Source organism: Papaver somniferum, chromosome 5 (assembly GCF_003573695.1).
Source record: "Papaver somniferum cultivar HN1 chromosome 5, ASM357369v1, whole genome shotgun sequence".
NCBI lineage: Eukaryota > Viridiplantae > Streptophyta > Magnoliopsida > Ranunculales > Papaveraceae > Papaver > Papaver somniferum.
The window spans coordinates 185,159,161-185,181,043 of record NC_039362.1 but is presented as its reverse complement, the minus strand read 5'-3'; positions in this window follow the sequence as shown (position 1 = coordinate 185,181,043).

Sequence of the window (21,883 nt, the reverse complement as noted above, 5' to 3'; positions counted from 1 at the left end):
TATATGGATCAGAATGATATCCAAATTCATAGGAGATGGTTATGTTTATATGGTCTAACAAAATGACATAATTAATGGTGGTAATCCACCAACTAATCGAAATTGAAACAACTCCCCCTTGGATGAACACCACGTTGAATTAAATTGTCTCACCAAAACTTGCCAGTAAAACCCAACGGGAAAAAATATGGATGAAGGAAAATGAGCACAAATATCAGCTTTTTGAAAGATAATTAATTGTCAACAAGATGTTGCCTCGTTAAAACCTTGTCATGAAAACCGCATGGGACAAAACCTTAAACGAAGGGAAAAGAGTACAACTTTTGAAGTCAATATGGATGCTAACTCAAGTAAATGAGTATTATAGAAAATAAGCATAAAAAAATCATAACTTTAGTCATAGACAAGTTTTATGCAAGCATAATATTGAACTGCGGATTTAAGAAAAATATAATATTTATGCTGCTAAAGCGTGGATTTTGTGTTTTTAAGGACTCCTCAAGAGACCTATAAAATCGATATCATCAACTAATTAATCCGTATTTTTGGTTTTGTACCAAATTTCTAAAAACACACAAAGGATTGTTCGATCTGACGTAATAAAATCGGGTGGCTGCCTAAATATGATTTCAATCCACTAAGGATTACAATTTCGATTCTGTTCTCCGACCACATATCTTGTGTAAATGCAAAGAGTCATTCAAGAATACCACACCAAATGTATCATTTAGGAAAAACATAATATTATTGAACCAATTTTAAGGTCTGAGCAAAAATAAAACTCTTAAATCGTTTTTACAACGAAAAAATTTCTCGTATAAAGACACATTATGACTAACACCAACCTGTAATTAATAGGTTTTGGCATGTTTAAGGTGTTTAGTTTTGGATCCAAGAATGTGTCAATCGAGAAATTAATCCAAAATAATTTGGATTGCATGCCAACCAATCAAATACGTCGATATTTATTTGCCAAGGGGTTTGAAACCACCATTTTTTTTATATTCAATAGCTATTGTAAATGAATGTTCGACAATATTAACTAACAACAATCCCGCATTCTCAAGTGTATGGATATATATCTTGGAGAAAATTCATAGAAATACTTGTACCAGTGCCCGCAGGCATTATAATCTCCCCATCTTCTAGTGGGGAGATAGAAGCTATGAGAATGTGGTTATTTTTGATAGACTGTAATGGAACACTCTGTAGACTCTTATAAAACTCTACGTTAATTATAAATGTGATTGGATTTGCCTTCCAAAAGGCATAATCTTATTAAAAGCATAATGAAATACTTTCGCGCCTTATTTGAGATAGCAGCCTTTCTCGATTTGATCATGACGAGAGAAAAATACAACTTTTCAAGTTAATGGACACAAACTTCTAGTAGTGTATAATCTCCACCTGATTATGTCGGAAATATTTTCATCTCATATACGAAAACTTCAAGTTTCGTAAAGTATTATTCGATTAATTCGAGACATATACTCATTATGAAATGTTTTTCCACATAAAAAAAAATTGTAGTCTTAATAGACATACATATTTAGCATCAACCATGGACTATTTTTTATTTTGCGACAAAAGCATAGCAAAAAAAATAAATAAAAACATATATGCGTAAACCTAAAGCATTAAAAATATGCAAACAAATCTCCAATAACTTCGTGACCTCAATGGCCAACGAGATAAAAAATTATTTGAAGTTATGGACACTTTCTTATCAAAAGAAAGTTAAACAAATATCAATATAATCAATACAAGGACTAATAATATAGGCTAACAAGCCGGGTGAGCACCCTTTGATCTTTAGTGTCCAATTCCAGCTACAAGTGGAACTATTTTAAATTTTGGAGATTTACTATGAGGAAACTAAAAAATGCTTAATATCTCTTAGCAATTCCTCTTGGTGTTTGCAATTGTTAATATCATAATAACGATACTTTTTATATCCCTCTAGGATCGATAGTGAAAAACAAAAACAATTGACTTATATGATTCTTTTTAAGAAAATAAAGAGATCATTTTCGTTGTTTAAGGAATCCATGGATTCCCGTAAGAAATGGAAACCAATGATTTATTAGTAGAAAAATAAAACCATGATTGGTAAAGGTTTATTTAGAGCTACGTTTATATACGATACACCAAAATTTCATAGACAAAAGAAAAAGAAGTGTCGATTTAGTCATCGCATAAGAAAAATTCACTTTGTGGTTATGGTTTCTTGTAAATTTAATGAAACCCAAGTATAAAAATCACATGATCTTCATTCAATGGACGAAAATGCCAAACTTAATTGGACGAAGGTTTATGAACCATGCATGTGAATATTAGTCAATGTAAAGGTAACCAAATATACGATAACACCAACTTTTAATGATTATAGTTTCATTACGGGAATAGAAAAAACTCCATTCTTAATTGTGTTTTTTTAGCTCCATTCTTAATTGCGTTTTTTTAACTCCATTAAGAATAGCGTTTCTACTATTCCACCATTACACTTGCGCTTCCATCCACAGTTCCAAGTGCTGAGGTGTTGTGGAAGATGGAAGATGGAAGATGGATGGATTCCACCATAAGACTTGCTTTTAATGTGTGTGAAATACAAAGGTATATGACTCTATTTATAGAGTTTAGATACTTGATGCACAAGTAATAAGATCCCACTAAAGTGGGCATCTACCTAATAAACTTCCGTTTATAACCATATTAAAGCCTCAAATCCTGAAGTGACTATATATCCTCAGGTAAAGCAAAAAAGAAAAAAAGAATCCTATTATTGGGGCTTAAAAAGGATGGGTTTTCGGGGCTTTTTGGAGTCATGAAATAACAACTCATATGACCCCTTATCTACATTTTTCTCTAATGTCTAATCTAACCTTAATTTGATTAGTGATAATTAAATTGATTAAGAAAACTAATCAGTCTTAGTGAATCGATTAGACTAATCCAAACATTAATTTTTTGTAAATCTAAAATTGATTTATTTTGAGTTTTGAAGAAGAAAAAATGGTGATTTTGGTGAAATTGTTTTGACAAATTTTGAAGACAAATGACGAAACCCTTCATCACAAAACTCAAGATAACCTTATAATCAACTACCAACATCAATTTTATCAGCTCAAATACGTCGAAAATCTGAAGAAAAAATATCTGGAATTTTCTGCTGTTACGGGTGGGAAAACTTGTCGACCCGGCCGGAAATCAACACAACGGTTTGGTGATGAGTGCTAAAAAGTGCATATTTCTATATATTTTTCTTGGCATTTAACTCATCTTTTGTGCATTAATTCTACATTTTATCCCATATTCTGTATTTTAATTGTTTTCAAGAATAAATATTTTTATTACTTAATTTTGCATTTTTAGGTACCAAATAAAGTCTAGATGAGTTGCGGAGCGAAAAGAGCAAAGAACCGGCAAAGACTCCCGCTAGGAGGAAGCGAAGAATGATGTTTGCAAGAGCCGGATCAATTAGAAGTGGGCTTTAAGAGGAAGAATTGTTCTTAAAGAAGATATGGGCTTGGAATACCCAAGGCCCAAAACCCTCACCCAAATCAATTTCCTATATCCATACCCGTTTTCCCTTTCTAGCCGTCAAATTGGATCATCTCAGCATCCTACGGTCGCAGCATCGCCAGTACATCAAAGTCTGAAATTTCTGACCAACACTACAGCACATAACTCCATCTCACGCCGTTAGTTTCGTTGTATCTCTTCATCCAATGGTTGCTGGAGGCTATGTTCCATCTTATCGTTGGATGCATTTCAGATGGATCGATCCAACGCCTATCACTCGCTGGACATCGAATTCTGATACATCCGCTCAACACCTTAGTACCTAACCCTATTCCTACCCAACCAAACACCCCCCTCACTCTTTTCCATCGACTCCATCTTCTCTTTCTCCCCTCACCTCCTCTGCAACCTACATGTCCGTCACCATCTCCTCCACATGCTATCCCAACTGCTCCGCCATCACCACCATAATCACCACAGCGTCAAACAATGATAACCCATCATTGTTCCCCTCTCCCTAGTCCATCTATTTTGCCTATTTCACACATTTCCTTCTCCGAAACCCTAGGTGTGAAGTGGGTAAATTAGGTCGAGCTAGAGTCAAATTTGCGGTATGGGAAGCAAGAGAGGACCAATTACATGGATCGAAGTTTGATTGGATTCAGAGATTAGGTAAAATTTTAATTTCAATTTTTAAAACCCTAATTTTTCTGACATTGGGGATTTTTTGGGGGAATCGATTACATGTTTAATTGAAGTATGGGTTAGTATATTAGGGTTGTTATCAGAGTTAGGTAGGATTTTTTTGATTTAATTTGTATTTTCACCAAACCCTAATTGGATTGTTGTGGTCCTGTTTTGGGGAAAGTTGGTTTGTGTATAAATAGGGATGATGGGTATGTGTTAGAAGTCATGCCTGGATTAACCAGAGCATCAGTAGAATGGTGTAGGTTTTTTTACAGTTTTGTTATTTCCATGAACTGTTAGCTTTGAGGGTTTATCAATCTTTTCAATTCCATGATTCTCAATTCAAATGCATTGTTAATATTAGCTGTTCAGAACTCCAACATGTATTGAATTTGAGTGTGTGATTGTTACAATTTACATTAAGCTCATGTTCATGTTTATGTTATGTTATGTTCTTATATTAGCATCAGTAGGATAGTTTTATACATTGTTGTCTGACAAACAACATGTTTAAGAACTTCATCATGTTTTAATTCTACTACTAAGGCAGAGATGAAACTCTAGATAAATATAACCCTATTGTATGAGCACTTCTTTTCCATGACAGTTTGATGACAAGCATGTTTTAATTTCCGAAAAGGCTATATGAACTGAATGTAGTATAATCTTAGATTGCTTGTATCTTAGAAAGACAAGTAATGCTAGGGGATTGACTTATGATAGCTGAGATTAAGGAATCGCTGTGATAGGAGAAGACTAGTATATCATCTTGGAGAATTATATGCAGCTAGGGGTGGAATTGAAGCCTTAGTTCTCACCTTATCCCTTATCTTCCATCACTGCCCTTGGCTCACAGCCTTGGTTTGTTTGTCTTTGTTTCACTGTTTCTTTGTTCTCTGTCACTGTTACCTCATTGCTTTAGTTACTGCCTTGTTAATTTAGATAACTAGCTTAAAAACTTCAACTATACACCCTAGTCTCTGTGTATTTGACCTGTTCTTGCACAAGCTACAACAACAACTGTGCACTTGCAGTTAACTGTAGGCTTCTCCCTTATACTCTTATTTCTTACATCCTTAAAAGCCTACCAAGTTTTTGGCGCCGCTGCCGGGGACTGGTGCTGTGTAGTTGAAAGAAAAAAAAAATTTCTCTTGCCTTTCTGTTTTCCACCTGTAGTGTAACTTAGTATAGCTTTAATGTTGTTGTTTTAGTGTAGCTGTAATTTTGTATCTTTAGCTGTAACTTAGTCTAACTGTAACTTAGAGCATCTGCATCTGCATATTAGTGTAATCATAAGCATCTTAGTTTAAGCATTTTTTCATTTCTTGCATCATCCTGCATTCTTTGCTTCCTTCCCTGTTCACTGCCTCTGCTGAGCTGCTGTGCTTGTGCTGCTGTGGTGCTCCTGCTTGTGCCAGGCCAAGACTGCTGCTGTGGCTGCTGTTGCAGCCTGTTGCTGCTGAACTACCCCTGTTGCTACCTGTTGCTGTTGTTGAACTGTACTGCTGTTGCTGCTGAGTCCCTGCTGCTCTGCTGCGCTTGATGCTGCTTTGCAATTGTTGCTTTGAACCAGGCTCTTGCACTGAATTGTAGCTGCTGGCTAGCCCTTGCTTGCTAGCTAGCTAGCTAGCTGAATCTGCCCCTGGTGCTGCCTTAAAGCCCCTGCTGCTGGTGCAAAGCCCTGAAATGGTGAAGCTGCTGAGCCTTGATTGCTGGTGAAGCTGCTACCTGCTGTTGCAAAGCCCTTGCTTGCTTGGTTTGTCATATTTGGGCTTCACCATTTTGAACCTGAACTGGTGCTCCTGCTGCTACTGAAGCTGCTGCAGCTGGTGTAAGATAAAGCCCAACTGGTCTTGTGAAGTAGACTGATTTGAACCAAGCCCAACTGGGCTGAAGCTGCAGAAGGAGAGGAAATTGAACCAAGCCCAACTGGGCCTTGAGTGTTGAAGCCAAAGCTTAGGATGATCCAAAGCCCAACTGGGCTTTTGCAACCAAACTGAACAGCTGGGATGTGCTTCACAGGTAAGCCTAAACCCATTAAGAGAACCCAAACTGTGGGCTTCCATTTTTCTTGTGGGCTTGTAATATTAAACCCAACATTTGGGCTTATATTTTTTGTTGGGTTTGTAATTAATTTCTTGTGGGCTTGTTTGTTTAATTTCTTGTGGGCTTGTGGTTTTAGATTGATTTGGGCCTGTTATTTTAATTAAAGAAAACTGAACTTTTGAAAGCCCAGTTGGGCCTCATATTTTAGTTAGTAGATAGCCAAAGCCCAACTAAATTTCTGGGAGTGTGGGCTTAACATCCATTTGAAAACTAAACATTTACACTGTGGGCTTGACCCAAAAACAGAAAACGTTTTCAAAGCCCAGTTGGGCCTCGACCTTTGGCTATTTAAGAGCCCAAATTTCAAATTGTTACCTGGGCTTGTTTCTGAACTGTGGGCCTGAACCAAAGTTCGATTGGGCCAAAATTTCAAAATTCCAAAAACCAACAGTGAGCTTTACTCACCAGCAGTGGGCCTGTTTTTCAAAAACGTAGCTGGGCTTCGCAAAACCCAACACTGGGCTTGGTCTCCTTACCCCATTCAAAACCAAATGTCTCCCGACAAAACCAAATTTTTCCCAAAAAGTCCAATCGCATTAAAAACCAAATTTTCTTGTATAAAATCTAGTAGATAGTTTCTTAGTTAAATCTTTTGTTTCTTTTGTATATATTGTGCTAATCCAATGCGACTCTTAGTCGAAATATGTTGGATTTTTGCGTTGAATAACGGAGTTCTAATTTTGCTTTCGCCGTCAAATCGGGTATTCTCTTTCCTTTTTCTCTACTCAGCATAATCCTCTTTGTATGTTATAATTCTTTTCATATTTTGAAACATTGAGGACAATGTTTAGTTTAGGTTTGGGGGTATAGAGTAGATACCATGATAACATGTTATAATTGAAAACAGAACTCCTTCTTTTTGAAAAAATTGAAAAATTGAAAAAAAAAAGAATTGAAAAATTGAAAAAATCATAAAAATCGAGCTCATTTACCTTGAAATTTTGACTCTTGTGCAAATATGTAATTTTTAGGATTCTTAGTCTAGATATTTAGGCACCCTGATTCTAGCACAATTCACATAGTGATAAGAAACTTGCACGCGCACGATCTACCAATACATGTATAGCCTCGATCTTCAAGGTGTTTGATAGGAAGTTAGATTGCCAATCACTTTAGAATACTGAATGAGACTTGACTAGCTTGTTCTTTGGTTGGCTGGGATAGAAGTTGGAGGATACGTTAAGAAAAGCAACCATAGAATTTGACTGGATGCATTCGATAAGGGCCACCTCTTACTAAGAGTCATGTAATTATGTTTTTCTTTTTGTTCATGTATCAGAAGTGTCACTATGTTGTAAAGATCAAAGTTATTTCTTCAAAAAAAAAAAAAAAAAAAACAGAAAATTCAAAAAATCAAAAATATCAAAAAAAAAAAAATCAAGTATTTATTTATTCCATGTTTTGTCATGTTAAAGACAATAGTTCTCTCTTGTTCCAAAAATAAAAGAGAGTAATCAATGTAAATAAGAGTCATGTAAAGAGTCATCTTTTTGTTGTAAATAGTCTTGTAATAATCAAGGAGGGTGCAGCCATCGATGTATAACGCGGGTAAACTGAAATATCACCAACTCATTGGGTGAACATTCACAATTCTCGTAAAGCCGGACAGCTAGCTTGGCTTAGAATTCGGTTCTTAGCCTAAAAACTATCTCTTGGTGATTAGTAGTCATAACTTCAGGTCATTCTAGAAACATGTGTAGATACACTTTACACTCTTCTCACGTATCTTTAGTTGTTATCAGTGCTAGGATTGTGCCTTTGATAGCTAGATTGACTTCTCCATTTTGCTGTGAGCTTCTACTGTCTTGCACATGTCACATTTCATGGAATATGAGCTTATATTTTGTCCTAGAACTTTGTATGTACGTTCTAAGCAAACCTTCACGAGACTTCACTCGTCCACTAGGGACACTTAGTGGTTTAAAAGGCTTAGTGCATACGCTAAATGCATTCGAGAGACCAGCGACAGTGGTATAGGTAGGATTTTCTTAGTTTTGTTTTACTTGAGGACAAGTAAAATTCAGGTTTGGGGGTATTTGATGAGTGCTAAAAAGTGCATATTTCTATATATTTTTCTTAGCATTTAACTCATCTTTTGTGCATTAATTCTACATTTTATCCCATATTCTGTATTTTAATTATTTTCAAGAATAAATATTTTTATTACTTAATTTTGCATTTTTAGGTACCAAATAAAGTCTAGATGAGTTGCGGAGCGAAAAGAGCAAAGAACCGGCAAAGACTCCCGCTAGGAGGAAGCGAAGAATGATGTTTGCAAGAGCCGGATCAATTAGAAGTGGGCTTGAAGAGGAAGAATTGTTCTTAAAGAAGATATGGGCTTGGCATACCCAAGGCCCAAAACCCTCACCCAAATCCATTTCCTATATCCATACCCGTTTTCCCTTTCTAGCCGTCAGATTGGATCATCTCAGCATCCTACGGTCGCAGCATCGCCAGTACATCAAAGTCTGAAATTCCTGACCAACACTACAGCACCTAACTCCATCTCACGCCGTTAGTTTCATTGTATCTCTTCATCCAACGGTTGCTGAAGGCTATGTTCCATCTTATCGTTGGATGCATTTCAGATGGATCGATCCAACGCCTATCACTCGCTGGACATCGAATTCTGATACATCCGCTCAACACCTTAGTACCTAACCGTATTCCTACCCAACCAAACACCCCCCTCACTCTTTTCCATCGACTCCATCTTCTCTTTCTCCTCTCACCTCCTCTGCAACCTCCATGTCCGTCACCATCTCCTCCACATGCTATCCCAACTGCTCCGCCATCACCACCATAATCACCACAGCGTCAAACAATGATAACCCATCATTGTTCCCCTCTCCCTAGTCCATCTATTTTGCCTATTTCACACATTTCCTTCTCCGGAACCCTAGGTGTGCAGTGGGTAAATTAGGTCGAGCTAGAGTCAAATTGGAGGTATGGGAAGCAAGAGAGGACCAATTACAAGCATGGATCGAAGTTTGATTGGATTCAGAGATTAGGTAAAATTTTAATTTCAATTTTTAAAACCCTAATTTTTCTGACATTGGGGATTTTTTGGGGGAATCGATTACATGTTTAATTGAAGTATGGGTTAGTATATTAGGGTTGTTATCAGAGTTAGGTAGGATTTTTTTGATTTAACTTTTATTTTCACCAAACCCTAATTGGACTGTTGTGGTCCTGTTTTGGGGAAAGTTGGTTTGTGTATAAATAGGGATGATGGGTATGTGTTAGAAGTCATGCCTGGATTAACCAGAGCATCAGTAGAATAGTGTAGGTTTTTTTTTCAGTTTTTTTATTTCCATGAACTGTTAGCTTTGAGGGTTTATCAATCTTTTCAATTCCATGATTCTCAATTCAAATGCATTGTTAATATTAGCTGTTCAGAACTCCAACATGTATTGAATTTGAGTGTGTGATTGTTACAATTTACATCAAGCTCATGTTCATGTTTAAGTTATGTTATGTTCTTATGTTAGCATCAGTAGGATAGTTTTATACATTGTTGTCTGACAAACAACATGTTTAAGAACTTCATCATGTTTTAATTCTACTACTAAGGCAGAGATGAAACTCTAGATAAATATAACCCTATTGTATGAGCACTTCTTTTCCATGACAGTTTGATGACAAGCATGTTTTAATTTCCGAAAAGGCTATATGAACTGAATGTAGTATAATCTTAGATTTCTTGTACCTTAGAAAGACAAGTAATGCTAGGGGATTGACTTATGATAGCTGAGATTAAGGCATCGCTGTGATAGGAGAAGACTAGTATATCATCTTAGAGAATTATATGCATCTAGGGATGGAATTGAAGCCTTAGTTCTCACCTTATCCCTTATCTTCCATCACTGCCCTTGGCTCACAGCCTTGGTTTGTTTGTCTTTGTTTCACTGTTTCTTTGTTCTCTGTCACTGTTACCTCATTGCTTTAGTTACTGCCTTGTTAATTTAGATAACTAGCTTAAAAACTTTAACTATACACCCTAGTCTCTGTGGATTCGACCTGTTCTTGCACAAGCTACAACAACAACTGTGCACTTGCAGTTAACTGTAGGCTTCTCCCTTATACTCTTATTTCTTACATCCTTAAAAGCCTACTATTTGGATATTAGGAAATCCCAGCCGTAAACAAATATAACAGTTGGGATGTAAGGAACTCCCAGCCGTGATTACAGAAAACGGACGGGAATTTACGAACTTCTGGCCGTTATTCTTCCCTAAATAATCTGAGTCTGCAGAACGGCTGGGTTTACAATCTTTGCCGGCCGTAATTATATTTGAAAATTGAGAAATTTTTTGATTCAACATGAATTCTTAATACGACTGAAAATTACTGATACTTTCATTAACTAGACCACAATAAAACTCATTACATGCTTAATATATCCCCGTTACAAAGTTGATTTTAATAACATCCCTTCCGATGTATCAAGAAATCTTTGATGATGGTCATTTGAGCTTCGAAGTTGAAATTATAACCTTTCCATTTTCTCCATTCCTTGTTAGCTTGAGCTACGACTTCTTCATCAGTATCACCTCTAAGTCGAAGTTGCTTGCACATACGAAGTAAATCCATATACTCTTCCACTTTTGTGCTTATGTTTGAGAATCGAAGATACAATTCAATCCCATCGCGGTTATTAGGGTTACCTGTTTTCACTACAAAAAATTTCAAAAATCTTCTTCAAATAAGATTGACTTGGTACACCACCATTCCTTCGTTCTTCTTCCTTCTTTGGATAGCATAGCACATAATTTAGGCAAAGAGATAAGTCTTCATCCAAATTAAAGTCGGGTTGATCCTTTGAGTACATTGGATTGAGTTATTAGGAGTTCTACCAGAGCTTGTAGGTGTGATTTTGATTTGGAATGGGTGGTTATATGGAGAAAAAGTTATTTCAAGTTTAAATAGGTGGTTGAACAGCTAGAAACCTTCTATAGATTAGTCTTCAAACGGATCTATTTTTCAAAATTCAAAAAACTAGCTGATATAAAGTGGTACAAGTGAAATTATAGAGCATTACGGCTAGGAAATGCTAGGCATACCAAGACGTAATTTTATATGACCTGCAGAGTTGGTGGTCTGCCAGAGTTACGATTGGTATTTCTGGCCGTAATTCTGATTTTTTACTTTTAGCCAGAAAAACGGCTGGGATTCCTATCCATGGTGGAAATTACGGATTGTATTTGTAGTCGTTTCTAAGAGCCCTTTTTTTGGGGGGTTTACCAGAGTACTATACGGCTAGGAATGTCCCAACCGTAAACTGTAACGGATGAGTTTCCTAACCGTTCCCCACATAACGGCTAGGAAGTATCTAGGTCGACCAAGACGTAAATATATTTACGGATATAAGTCCTAACCGTGATTTTAACACGGCTTGGATATCTAGCCGTAAACATGACTCATTGTAATTCAGGGAATTTAGACCAAGCAACGGCTAGGTTTATCCCAACCGTGAACAGGCCACGAATAGGTTTCCTAACCGTTGTGCGTTTTACGGCTGGAAGTTTCTAACCATTTTCATTTTTACAGCTATGAAAGTTTATTTTTCAACATTTATAGGCATTTTCGGCTAAGTTTTGTGAAGCAACGACCTAGCCGAAAATGCCTAAAAAAACAGTGATGTTGCTTTTTTCCTCATTTTTCTTAAATTAAGCACATTGAAAGACTAACATTAATTCATAAATGCAAAGTTATAAAATTCCATCCATCTAATTTCTTAACAAAAGAACGAAAACAGTAAAATGTCGAAGGCTTAGATAACAAAATATCCATGAAGTAAAATACTAAAAAGCGAGTAGATTGTCATTCACTTGATTCACTTGATTTCTTCCCAGAAGACTCTTGTAAAAACGCATCCAAATCGTCCTCTTGGTCCCGTTACAACTGAATCTACAACTCTAGCATTTTTACCTCCTTTTCCCTTACCAGCTTGAGTGGGAGTCTTTTTACCTACACCACGTCCACCTCGAGTAGCACTTGTTCCACCACGACCTTCTTTTTTTTCCACCTAGAGCACTTGTTCCAGCACGACCTCCTTTTTTGCCGCCTCTTCTTTGCTTTGGTGGAGCTTGCTCGCGCGGGGGAGTATCCGCGTCGTCGCTAGAAGAAGGAGACCTAACCCTCTTATTTCTCCTTGATCGGTCATCTTCTTGAGGATATAAACCTCCTTTCTCAGGGAGTATTATTCCTTGGACTCGATTCCGAAGTAATCTTAGTTCAGGGACGGTTAACTTATCTCCCGAATCAATCATACGGGTGATGTCCTTGGACACCCAATTAACTCGTTCAACCTATTTTTCATATCAAATACACTTATTCATAGCTAATCAACAAAAAAAACATTTATAAACATAATTAGTAGTATATGTACCACCATCTTCTCCCATTCATTTTGTTCATTTATCTCTTCCGCTGATTTTGAACTCTCTTTCGCCGCCTTCTTCAAATATCTCGGCGTCTCGGGATCCAAATTTTCCACATAAGGATGAGCCCACTCTTGATACCATGGAATTAAATTAGCATCCTCTTCGGAAGTACCATGAGCAGTTTGAAGCCCTCTTCTACTCATTTGGTTTTCCGGTAGGGAACGACCATTCCAATCATCGATCGACGGAGCTATTGTTGTTGCATAGTTTAATTTGACATCTTTTTCCTTAAACATGGAGTTTCTTACGCTCAGTGGAAAACGAGATTCTTGAGGTACAATTTTCTGGACAATACCAATTTGGCGGAGTGTTCTGCGAGGATCCAAAATGACGAACCCGGTTGAATGAAACAAAGGTCCCGTATAGGTCGCCACATTAGAAAATACTCTATCACCAACTTCCTCATATCCATCCTCATTAAGTTTCAAATATGGATCAAAATTCACATCATTAATTTTCAAAGCATCCAATTTTCTCCTCATTTCGACCATTTCATTCTCTTAATCCTTGTGTTGGGTCCCGTTAAAGGGGTATCTTCCTCCTGTAGGTTTCTTTAGAGGCCATTTTTTATCCCGAGTAGGCCTCAAGGACTTGAAATGGTCGTAAACCCATAACTATGGAACAAAAATTAATCAATTAACACAAAAGTAAAATAAAAGTAAAATAAACCAACATTTAATATATTAACACAAAAATATACCTGGATAAGAGAAACACATTCCGTAATTTGTGTTATGTTCCATCTAGAAGCTTTGCAAAGGACTTCCAACACACTATCAAGGAGGGCGGTGCCCCACGAGTACCTAGGAACCTCGTTTGTTTGCAGATCGAGACCGAGAGTCTTCAACCACTGCAAATAACAAGCATTTACCTTATTTCCTAAAAAATCGGGAAAAAAAGACGGTCCCAAGAGCGTGCAACAAGTAAGTTATAGTCGTATGTCTAGATCTTTCTGCGTCCATCACGATCTCTCCATTCTTGGTCTTACGGTCAGAATGCTCAAAATGCTCCCTCAGACAAACCAGGTTAATCTTCCTTGACATATTAACTGTTTCACGACGTTCACCCGATTCTTGAAGTCTCCTTTTAGTTCTGGGCTGGGCTCCATAACCAATCTCAAACTCTTCTTCCGTTTGATCTTTACTCCATCCAAGACAGTGTTTAGTCAAGACATAAAGCTCATCATAAGGTAGAGAATTGTTGAATTCCTCAAACACGCCTTTCCTTCCAAAGCAAGACCGGTGATTGCCTTTGCATCATCCGGAGTCATAGTCATCTGGGAGTTGGAAAGTCATGGTTTCGGGCCAGAATCTTTCTCTAAAATTACAAACTGTCACAACATCATACAACTTCTGCAGCGCCTCGTTTCCAGACCATAACCCCGAACCTTTTACCAAAGCTACCACATCTGGATGCTCACCCTCCAACGGCCAAAACCTTGGTTGTTGGTGCTTTAGTTTAGGAACCGCTTTATCGGGAAACTACAAATAATATAAAATTTTGGTTGTTACGATTGAATATCCATAATAAAATGAAAACAACATATATTAAGTTTGATTTATTACCTTTGCGGCACATACTCTAGCATCCTATGATGACTCGTAACCAATCAAGACGGAACGATCTCTTGGCACACTCCAAGGTCTCCCATTCTTATTTTTAGGTAAAAACTCCATATCATCAAGGATGTCTCTTGCATTATCCTTTGGTGGATACTTCTTGTTTCTATCCTCTTGTCCTCCTCAACCACTGCTTTACCTTTATCAAGAGCAGCACCACTAGAAGTGCCAACTTCAGTAACAACTACACCTTGATTTCCTCCACTTTCATTTCTTCTAGCTTAATTTCCTCCAGTAACATCAACACCATCATTTCCTCCAGTAATAGCAACACTATCATTTCCTCCACCTTCACTTCTTCCACCTTCATTTCCTCCAGTAACAGCAACACCATCATTTCCTCCAGAAATTCCACCTTGATCTCCTCCACTAATAGCAAGTAAACCTTCACTTACTCCACCAACTCCAAGTTCACTTGTATTCCTTGCGTTTTCACCCAATGGTTTTTCGTGACGGGGTTGCGGAGTGGGCTCACTAGAAGGTGTTACTTCTACTGATCTTGATACAGGAGTATCGTAGGAGAAGATGAGCCTTATTAAGGCTAGAAGAGTGGCGTGAAGATTATCTTCACGGAGCCGTATGAAAGCTAGATAGTTGGATGTGCATATTATATGCACAGAATTTCAGTGATGTGAAGATTATATTCACACAAGCAAATAATAGAAGCAAAGATTAGGCTAATCGTTAGCCTAGGTTTAATTGAGCCATATTACGGCTAGAGAGTATCTAGAAGGTACTAGAAGAGGTGGAAGTTTGATAACTGAGCCTAGAAGTTTGAGGTTTCCTACTTTAGATAGGATTCCTAGTTTAGATGAGTTGTAAAACTCATAGCTTTCGAGGTTTCCTACTTTAGATAGGATTCCTAGTTTAGATGAGTTCTAAAATTCATAGCTTTATTTCTTTTCCAGCAAGTTTACACCCATATAAAAGGAGGAGACTTGTAGGTTAGAAAGGTAGAGAAAACGAGAGGGACAGCAGTCAAATTTTTGATTGTAATATAGTTTTCTTTCAAGTAATAAAGAAGATGAAGTTAGTAGGTGGAGATAAACTCGAGAAAGAGTGCAACCATATTTTTTGTTTGTAATACAGTTTTTCTTTCACAGTTTAAAGAAGAAGAAGTTAGCTACAACAATCGTGTTATTTAATTTATGTTATTATTCTTTTTTTTGTGTTCTCTTAATCACTTCTACAAAGCAGTACTGACTCTAGGTACCCTTGATCGATTATGTATCAAGTGGTATCAGAGCAGAAGTTGAGATGTATTTTGTGAAAGAAAAACTCTATTACAAACCAAAAATGCGTAATCGATCAAGGGTACCTAGAGTAGTGTTGTTTAATAGGAAGTTAGGAAGAACACAAAAGAGAGATAATAGAATACAAAGAAAAGAACACGATTTTTTCTTCTAACTTCTTCTTCTTTAAATTGTGAAAGAAAAACTCTATTACAAACCAAAAATATGGTTGCACTCTCTCTCGAGTTTCTCTCCACCTACTAACATCTTCTTATTTATTACTTGAAAGAAAACTCTATTACAATCAAAAATATGACTGATATCCCTCTCGTTTTATCTACCTCTCTAGCCTATCAATCTACTCCTTTTTATAGGAGTGTAAACTTCCTAGAAAAGGAAAATAAATCTATGAGTTTTTAGAACTCATCAAAACTAGGAATCCTATCTAAAGTAGGAAACCTCAAAAGCTATGAGTTTTACAACTCATCTAAACTAGGAATCCTTTCTAAAGTAGGAAACCTCAAACTTCTAGGCTCAGTTATCAAACTTCCACCTCTTCTAGTACCTTCTAGATACTCTCTAGTCGTAATATGGCTCAATTAAACCTAGGCTAACGATTAGCCTCATCTTTGCTTCTGTTATTTGCTTGTGTGAATATAATCTTCACACCACTGAAATTCTGTGCATATAATCTGCACATCCAACTATCTAGCTTTAATACGTCTCCGTGAAGATAATCTTCACGCCACTCTTCTAGCCTTAATAAGGCTCATCTTCTGAAACGATACTCTTTTATCATGTCTCCCCCATTTTAGGAAGCTGAAACTCCTGTGTAAGCTCTAAACTGAAAGTGGGTAAACTCAATCCTCCTTGTTCCTTGTTGAACCTCCATGCTTTACTTATGTTAAAAACCCATTACCTTCTATGTTCCGCAGACTAAAGTTTAATTTCTAGCTCAGTCGTCTCGAGCTCATTCTCTAGTAATCTTGCACAATATCCAGCTGACTTCCCACGGTCATAAACAAAACCCAAACCTTTGCATCTAGTGTTGAGCTTAGTTACACCAATAGAAAGCATCGACTCCTTATTCCCGTCTTTAGAATTTGAACATACTAATCTCTGGTCACCATCTTCTGTTTTGAAATCAGAGACCACCATATTTCTTTTCGTCTTTCCTCGATAAAAAACAATAACATGGGTACTTACGATTTCTGTATGTTCCTGTGTAACATGGTCGATACAACCCGATTGAAAGAAAACTTCATGTTCCATTCCCACGTAACTTTCTTCCTTGATAGTAAACAAAACTGTGTCTTCAACTTCTGGAGAACGATCGAAAAGTTCTCTACAGACTTCTTCAGGACCAAACTCCTCTTTATAAGAATTTACGATTTCCTTCTCTTCCCTGATAAGGGTATCAATAGCATCATATGTAAGAACAACTCCGTCTTCAACTTCTGGATATCTGTCTTCATCTTCAACTTCTGGACCGCAGTCAAAGACTGGTGTTAAGTTCCAGTCAACTATGACTTTGTCTTCACTCGCAAAGTCATCATATTTCGTCTCTTCAACATAGTTCAGCTCTTCACGGATGAATTCATCATCTCCCTTTAATTCTTCTTTTCTACGCGTAGGTTTTCGTTTGACAACACCTGATTTCATGAACGCAACTAAAGTATCTGTTAAATCTTGTATCTTAAGTTCAAGTTTAGCAAACTTGTCCTCATCTGTTAGTTTCCTCTCGTCTTCTTCAGTTCCCATCTTGGTTCTAATACTTCCTCTAGGTTTCCTTGTGTCTATTAAAACAACATAATCTTCCCCTGATCGTGTACACTTAATTTTTGTTGAGTCCATGTACCACAACTAACCCTAGAAGTCAGAACGTGGCTCTGATACCACTTGATACGTAATTGATCAAGGGTACCTAGAGTTAGTACTGCTTTGTAGAAGTGATTAAAAAAACACAAAGAAAAGAATAATAACAGAAAGTAAATAACACGATTGTTGTTGCTAACATCTTCTTCTTTAAACTGTGAAAGAAAAACTCTATTACAAACCAAAAATATGGTTGCACTCTCTCTCGAGTTTCTCTCATCTAAACTAGGAATCCTATCTAAAGTAGGAAACCTCAAACTTCTAGGCTCAGTTATCAAACTTCCACCTCTTCTAGTACCTTCTAGATACTCTCTAACCGTAATATGGCTCAATTAAACCTAGGCTAACGATTAGCCTCATCTTTGCTTATGTTATTTGCTTGTGTGAATATAATCTTCACACCACTGAAATTCTCTGCATATAATCTGCACATCCAACTATCTAGCTTTAATACGGCTCCGTGAAGATAATCTTCACGCCACTCTTCTAGCCTTAATAAGGCTCATCTTCTGATACGATACTCCTGTATCATGTCTCCCTCATTTAGGAAGCTGAAACTCCTGTGTAAGCTCTAAACTGAAAGTGGGTAAACTCAATCCCCCTTGTTCCTTGTTGAACCTCCCTGCTTTACTTAGGTTAAAAACCCATTACCCTATATAGTCCGCAGTTTAAAACTTAACTTCTAGCTCAGTTGTCTCGATCTCATTCTCTAGTACTCTTGCACAATATCCAGATGACTTCACACGGAAATAAATGAAACTCAAACCTTTGTACTGAGCCTAGTGACATCAATAGCAAGCATCGACTCCTTCTTCCCGTCTTTAAAATCTGAACATACTAATCTCTGGTCATCAACTTCTGTTTTGAAATCCGAGACCACCATATTTCTTTTCTTCTTTCCTCGATCAAATACAAAAGTTATGCCAATATTGAGCAACGCCTCGATTTGATCCCCATCTCTAGTTTCAGAAAATAACCTCTCCAAGAAAGCCATTAAACCCTGCCAAGTAACCAACCAATTTCTCTTTTCTCTTCCTTTCTGACCCATTGGTTTAGTAGTTGTTGTACTTGCATACTACACATTCATTATATCAGTATTTGCATTTAGAACAATCATCTGAACCAGCCTATTAGCGCCGCAAGTTTGCATCTCTTTCCTGATCTCTACTTGAATAGCTTCAATTCTTAAGGTTGTAGATAAGCTTGTTCGATCCTCCTTTGCTATTATCGAAGGACTGACCATCCTCTTCTTCCTTCGTTCTACCAATACGTTCTTCTTTGGTGTTTTTTTAACAACTTCACCACTCAATTTTTCACATGATTGATCAACTGAAGTGATATGGAGACGCCCTCCATACCTTTTCTCATAATTATTCACCTCCTTTGTTTGAATCTGAACATCCTTAAAGATTCCTATGCCGTCCATTCTATGAGTAACACTTCCCTGGCTTTTCATACCATTTTCCTCACAGTCATAGCATTCAATTATTATCGTTTCTTGGTAAGACACGGCCAAAGAAAAAATAAAAACATGCAGCATCCCGATAATAATACCAATGCCATGCATACTTATTTGATCATCATAATACGATTCCTTAACAGTAGCACAAACAATTCTAGGAACACTAATAAAAACTGGCAGACCTGTATGCGATGAATTTGTTAGATCTAAACAATCTTCATGCCGTGAACCTCCGTGTTGTGAAGCATCTCTCTGACTTGGTAAACGTAGCACCAATGCAGCAATGACAGGTGTTATATGTCCAGTAGTCTATCGTCTACCTGTTGTTGTGGACAACTGCACGAGAGTATGCTTCACGTAAGCACCAATATCATGATAGGTTGTGACATTGTTTCTGAAATTTTCTACCAAGTCTTCTGCCATCGCATTCCTCCTAGAGTTAAAGAGAGTTTGCCCTCGAATTCTACTTGCATAATTTTCAGCACAAGTTTCCTTGTGATAAAATTTCCTCTTGTACCATTCTGAATTCAAATTAATATTTTCTGTCATATATGAAACTTGAGTTCCATAACTGCCACTTTCGTAACATATTGATGGAATAGTTAAACAATAGTTTGTTAACTCCCCCATCAACGTACTTCTCCTGGTTTTAAGTAAAATTCTCCCATGAATCTTACTTCTGTAATTTTCTATACCAACTCCCTTGTGATAGTCTGTTCTTAAACTAAGATTGTCAACAGTACATAAAGTTTGTGCTGTATATCAAGCTTGAGATTTCAAATTAAAATCATCTACCGGATGTGTAGCTTGATTCTCATGAACTGAGTGAGTTTGGTTAATATGGGTACTTACGATTTCTGTATGTTCCTGCGTATCATGGTCGATACAACCTGATTGAAAGAAAATTTCAGCTTCTTCTGCAGACTTCTTCAGGACCAAACTATTCTTTATAAGAGTTTACAACTTCCTTCTCTTCCCTGATAAGGGTATCAATAGCATCAGATGTAAAAACAACTTCGTCTTCAACTTCTGGATATCTGTCTTCATCTTCAACTTCTGGACCGCAGTCAAAGACTGGTGTTAAGTCACAATCAACTATGACTTTGTCTTCCCTCGCAAAGTTATCGTATTTCGTCTCTTCAACATGGTTCAGCTCTTCACGGATGAATTCATCATCTCCCTTTAATTCTTCTTTTCTATGCTTAGGTTTTCGTTTGACAGCACTTGCTTTCATGAACGCAACTAAGGTATCTGTTAAATCTTGTATCTTAAGTTCAAGTTTAGCAAAATTATCCTCATCTGTTAGTTTCCTCTCGTCTTCTTCACTTCCCATCTTGGTTCTAATACTTCCTCTAGGTTTCCTTGTGTCTGTTAAAACAACAGTATCTTCCCCTGATCGTTTACACTGAATTCATGTTGAGTCCATGCACCACAACTAACCCTAGAAGTCAAAACGTGGCTCTGATACCACTTGATACGTAATCGATCAAGGGTACCTAGAGTCATTATTGCTTTGTAGAAGTGATTAAGAGAACACAAAGAAAAGAATAATAACAGAAAGTAAATAACACGATTGTTGTTGCTAACTTCTTCTTCTTTAAACTGTGAAAGAAAAACTCTATTACAAACCAAAAATATGGTTGCACTTTCTCTCGATTTTCTCTCCACCTACTAACTTTTTCTTCTTTATTACTTGAGAAAACTCTATTACAATCAAAAATATGACTGATATCCCTCTCGTTTTCTCTACCTTTCTACCTTTCTAACTTGCTGGAAAAGAAATAAAGCTATGAGTTTTAGAACTCACCTAAACTAGGAATCCTATCTAAAGTAGGAACCTCAAAACCTATGAGTTTTACAACTCATCTAAACTTGGAATCCTATCTAAAGTAGGAAACCTCAAACTTTTAGGCTTATTTATCAAACTTCAATCTCTCCTAGTACCTTCTAGATACTCTCTAGCCGTAATATAGCTCAATTAAACCTAGGCTAACGATTAGCCTCATCTTTGCTTCTGTTATTTTCTTGTGGGAATATAATCTCACACCATTAAAATTCTGTGCATATAATCTGCACATCCAACTATCTAGCTTTAACACGGCTCCGTGAAGATAATCTTCACGCCACTCTTCTAAGCCTTAATAAGGCTCATCTTATGCTACGATACTCCTGTATCAGATCTTCTCTTCCTCTTTTCTTCTTTTCTGTTCAAAGATAAACCAGCCCAAAATGCAAAAAAAGATAAGTCACAACGGCTGGGAAATCTAGGCAAAACCTAGCCGACAAAACAAACACAGCTAGGATGTGTACATAGTTCCAGAAGAAAACATAATTACGGATGGGATAATTATCAATGGACCAAGACGTAATTAAAAAATGTATAGGATAAATAGAAACAACCAGCAGCAAAAAGAATAACGGATAGGATTTTGATTTATCGACCAAGCCGTAAAACAATAACGGCTGGGATTTTTTTTTCTTCTCATTGCTTACTCATATTACAGATAGGAAAACCTAACCGTCTCAGAAAATCGGCTAGGTAACTATTATTTACGGTTTGGAAAATCAATTACGGACATAAAACCTAGACGTAACCACTACCGCTGAAACATGCATTCGAACACAGAGACATATACGGCTTGGAAACTCCCAGCCGTGATTAAGTTGTTGCGGATGGGATTATTCTATCGCGTACGCGTCGACTAAATTATGGTTGGGTATTCAAAAGTTTCCGAACCGTGAGAATACAAACGGCTGGGAGTTCTTAGATCTCCTAACTGTCATATAAACGGCTGGGAAACAAACATATCCTAACCGTGATACTTATTTACGACTGGGAATCAAAGAACTCCCAGCCGTAAACAGTTTCTGAAACTGTTTTTTCAGACCTAAAATCTTCGAAACTTAATGAAAGATCTATAAAAAGCTTAGCTA